Raw genomic sequence first — 5,451 nt, forward strand, 5'->3', positions numbered from 1 at the left:
TAACATTCTACAAAATCTTCTTTTGTGTTCAACAGAAGAAAGTCGTTTGGGATGACATGAGGGTGAGGAAATTATGACAGAATTTATTAGCAGCAACTCTCCAGCAGTCTAGCTCAAAATCAATGCTTTACTGTCAAGTGCTTTTCTATGTGACAAAAATACATAATTAAGTTTGTTGCATTTGTTGTGAATTCAGTCATATCTATCAGTATTCATTTTTGTCCTGTATTATTTATTATATATATATATATAGTTTTACAGATAGAATATCTGTATTAACACTAATATTCAAATCTGTAGATATTGTCAACAAGATATTATTGGATTGAGTATTTGGAACACTTAATGAAAATTATTGTTTACAAAATGACATTGAACAGACCAACCTTACCACCATTACAGAATAGCATGTAATTAGTGGTGCTTGCTAGGGCAAGCATCGCTATGGCTGTTACTCATACTTAGGGCTAGACATTTGAACAAGCGTTGTCATACATTATTCGTGGTACAGACATGAATGATGCTATGACACAAATGAGTGTGCTATGTGTGATCTGATTGTGAGTGTGACTTACTCACAATTTTCACCTTGTAAATGATAAGATAAAATGACCAAGCCATATCTGAAGGCCAGTAGGGTGGGCATATTTGACTCACCAAGCCACGTATGGAAGCAACCTCACTGAACACCTTGCCAATACTCTATAGTAAGGTTTGCACATATGAGCGTCACTTATTTTTTGCATTATTTAGTTTTCTAAAATTATCCTGACATCACTCTGTGTATTAAGGGACTAAGGAGTGCATTACTTGTAATTTTCACTTTGTGGCACATAACAAGAAGCTCATGATGAGTTAGTAATCATTAATTATTATAATGATTACTTTAACAGCATGACACTTGGCACATAGATTTTTTTACTTGACTTTACTTGACTTTGCCCTCAACTTCTGATGATCCCAATGGTTCTAAAAAAGTGAACTTTGACTCACTAGTGACACACTTTTTTAGCTTCTGACAATGTCTTCAGGTATTTTGCAATAAGATAAAAACAAATGGAGACTTTACTGTTTTTTACTATTGGAGTCTCCTGCTACTCAGATTTTTCTCCTGAGAAAAAAAAGGTCTTTGTAATCTTGCATGTGTCTCCTTGAGCTTCTTAGAAGAGATCTTAACAATGTCTCACACTGTTTAGATACATGCAAGATACAAAAGTCTGCAATCATAGATTTGAATGCAAATATTTTCAACACACTCTCATGGCAATTCATAACTTTTATTTTCGATTAATTGGTGGCAAAATCGTATGAATTCACACAATGTCATTCAAAGGTTAGGTTTAGGTGTGGACCTCAATGTTTGTTTTCAATTCGGCAACTCTCGTGAGATTGGGTTGAACGTTTCACATCAAATTTTTCAATTTTATAGCTCAGTGTAGAAACAATTCATATTTTTTATGAATAATCATATGTCGCTTCTATTACAAAGGACCAAATTTTAAGCAAAGAAAATTATTTTATTTGATTGAGTGTTTTGTCTTTTTTGATTCTGGTTCTTTTTTATTCATAATGTTCTCTGATGCTTCATTTTTTAAACTAAGCTTTCATGAGAAATCAACTCGTAGTCTTTATATAGTCACTTACTTAAACTGTCACAGAACTGAAACCAGACCACATGCAGTCAAAACATAGCTACACAATGAACATAATATCAGATTTATCTAGATTTTTTGCTTACCCATGCAGAAGCCACCACCACTATGCTATGTGTTGTGTGTAGTTGCTGGGCATTGTTATGCAGTTACTACAATGTTCTGAGTGGCTTCGTAGTATGTTGCTTTGCAGTTACTTAGCATTTTGGGTAGTTGCTATGATCTCTTAGAACTTAGATGGTTTTCATTGTCCACCATATGGTTGATGGCTGCATGGGCATTATTAAGGTGTTCTGAGTGGTTTTGTTGCAATCATAAGTCCAATAACTTGCAAAAGTAATAGCACAACTTAACATAATAAGACAATATGTGACCCTGGACCACAAAACCAGTCTTAAGTGTCGAAATTGAGATTTATACCTCATCTGAAAACTGAATAAATAAGCTTTCCATTGATGTATGGTTTGTTAGGATAGGACAATATTTGGCCGAGATACAATTATTTGAAAATCTGGAATCTGGGGTGCAAAAAAATCAAAATACTGAGAAAATCACCTTTAAAGTTGTCCAAATTAAGTCCTTAGCAATGCATATTACCAATCAAAAATTAAGTTTTGATATATTTACGGTAGGAAATTTACAAAATATCTTCATGGAACATGATCTTTACTTAATATCCTAATGATTTTTAACATAAATGAAAAATCTATAATTTTGACCCATACAATATTTTTGGCTATTGCTACAAATACAGGTGCATCTCAATAAATTAGAATGTCGTGGAAAAGTTCATTTATTTCAGTAATTCAACAAACTGTGAAACTCGTGTATTAAATAAATTCAATGCACACAGACTGAAGTAGTTTAAGTCTTTGGTTCTTTTAATTGTGATGATTTTGGCTCACATTTAACAAAAACCCACCAATTCACGCCAAAATCATCACAATTAAAAGAACCAAAGACTTAAACTACTTCAGTCTGTGTGCATTGAATTTATTTAATACACGAGTTTCACAATTTGAGTTGAATTACTGAAATAAATGAACTTTTCCACGACATTATAATTTATTGAGATGCACCTGTATACCCCAGCGACTTAAGACTGGTTTTGTGGTCCAGGGTCACATATAAGGTAATATTCATGTCTTCAGGATGAATGGTGTGGCATAAGTTAATTGCCAAAGTTTAGTTATGAGTATTTTGAAAATTGAGTATGAGCAATAGTAATAACGATGCATGCCTTCTTTCGAAACCAGCATGTTTTTTTTAAACAGTTATCTGGTTTGATCTCTGCAAGACTGGTACACTGGAAAATGTTTACCTAGCCAGAGAAAGCAAACATAGTTGACTGTCATGTGTTCTGTGTTGATCTAAGCAGGAGAAATGTGTTGATACAGTTGCTCTGTTTTAGCGGCCTCCAGCCTTCAAAGGCCTTGCCTGTTCCTTGAACAGTTTGTTCCAAGTGGCCAAAAGTCAGTCAAGAATCAGAGCACTGGGAAAAAGTGGGTAAGGGAGGAAGAAAAACTTAATTACTACATATTCAACCCCTGCTTTCCCTCTTTTCTTCCTTTCCATTTCCATCTTGGCACTGAAAGCTGTGGCTCTTGCCAAATACAGCTAATGTGTGTGAAGCATGAATGGTCACACTGAGTGCAGAGTCTTGCCGTGCACTTAATATAGCTGTTCTCCCCATAAATGACTAATTTCCTCTGACATACTCTAGTGTGCTTTGCCTTTCTGTTCTCTCTACATGCATGCTGAACGTTGAGTGACTCGGTGATGTCATTGCTGCTCCACCCAGCGTCTGTTTGCTTGCAGTTCTGGCAGGAGAAACCGGTTTTACTGCAATCTTATATAATTTTGTGGTCACATCATTCAAGAATGCACAAAAAGGGATGACTGGGAACATGAGCTCATGATAGTATAGCATTCAACAGCCTCTGAATACACCCTGAATAAATAAAAGCTGCAGCATGTTCATTTCACAAAATGAAATCATTTATTTCATGCTAAGCAAATATTGCAGTTGCTTACACGAAAGTTAAAGTGTGATGTAAGGATGTATCAAAGCATTTCATTGTATTACAATCTATAGAACACATTTTAACATAGACTGTGCCTCATGTTTGCCTCATGTACTTCATAGATTGACACGTGGCTCTCTTGAGAGGGGTGTGATATGGAGTCAATATAATGCCACATATATATGCAAAATAATAAAGTTTTGCAAAAGAAAATAAAGTTTTGCAAAAGAAAATAAAGTGTTGCAAAAGAAAATAAAGTTTTGCAAACGAAGATGAAAGTATTGAGAAAAACAAATTGTGCTTTTTGCAAACAAAAATAAAGAATTGCAAAAGAAAATGAAGTATTGCGAGAAAATAAGAAGTTTTGCAAACAAAAATAAAGAATTGCAAAATATAAATGAAACAGCACAAAAGCAATGATTTTGCAATACATATTTTCCATGGCCATATCTACTAATTTATTTGCAACGCTGCTTTTATTTTGCGTTTCAGTCAAGTTTGAGCTTGCGATACCGTTTTTCCCTTTGCGCTTCACGTTTCTGCGTGTCTCGCTTTCTGGCACTGTTTGGACATGGGGGTGGAGCCAAGGGACGGGGGCGTGTACAACAGGCCTGGGCATGCCTCCCTGGAAGTGACGTCATCGGCCCGAGACGCAGCTCACTGATCCAGGCACCATCGTTGAGCAGAGGCATGCGGGTGGATCGTTTCCTTTTATTCTCTAGCATTAAAACATGCATGTTTTCGTTTTATTAACAAATGTATATGTGTATTAGCAGTGTTTGCTCAAGTTAAAGAAGTTGTTAACATGAACATCTGCTGTTTACTTCTCTCAATGTGCACACTTTTATAGCATTAAAATGAGTATTGTTTCGTTTTGCTAACTATATGTGTATTAATGATGTTTGCTTAAACTCTGTTAACCTGTGGGAGGATGCAGCGCACAGAAGCATTCTTTGTTTACATTAGTTAAATGTTACTGCCATTTTAAAGGTGACATATCATGAAAATCTGACTTTTCCAGGTTTTAAGTGCTATAATCAGGTCCCCGGTGCATCTACCAACCAAGGAAACGTGATAAAGATTAACCCAGTAACTTTGTTTTGGTAAGCCTTTTTTTGCAAGCATCTGAGAAAACGAGCGCGTCAGATTTCGCCCCCTTGGTGACGTGGCAAAGGGATCTCATTATAATATTACCGCCGCTTAATCTATTCTATCAACTAGAAGTTGTTCCCTCAATAGGATCTCATGGCCACGACATATTATCATGTTCCCACGAATTAATATCTCGTGGCCACGACAAAACTAAACCAAAAAGACTCAAGCTTCATTTTTTTTTTTAAACTTAACAGTTACAGTCATTTCTTAATTTACGCCAGGAGTTATGTAAATTAAAAACGAAGTCGAGATCGATATGAAGCTTGAGTCGTAGACCTTTTCAATGATGTAAGTTAGTTTATGAAGTTAATTGCATTCTTTAACATTAAAACTAGCAGTAACTCTGAACTCATGTAAACAAAGAACACTTCTGTGCGCTGCCGTCCTCCCACAGGTTAAGAGATTTTAAACAAACACATTTAGTTAACCAGATGAAACAATACACATTTTAATGCTATAAAAGTGTGCACATTGAGAGAAGTAAACAGCAGATGTTCATGTTAACAACTTCTTTAACTTGAGCAAACACTGCTAATACACATATACATTTGTTAATAAAACGAAAACATGCATGTTTTAATGCTAGAGAATAACGATGGTGCCTGGATCAGTGAGCTGCG

The sequence above is a fragment of the Sinocyclocheilus anshuiensis genome, unplaced genomic scaffold (assembly GCF_001515605.1).
Source record: "Sinocyclocheilus anshuiensis isolate Anshui unplaced genomic scaffold, SAMN03320099.WGS_v1.1 scaffold3298, whole genome shotgun sequence".
In the NCBI taxonomy this organism is placed as follows: Eukaryota; Metazoa; Chordata; class Actinopteri; order Cypriniformes; family Cyprinidae; genus Sinocyclocheilus; species Sinocyclocheilus anshuiensis.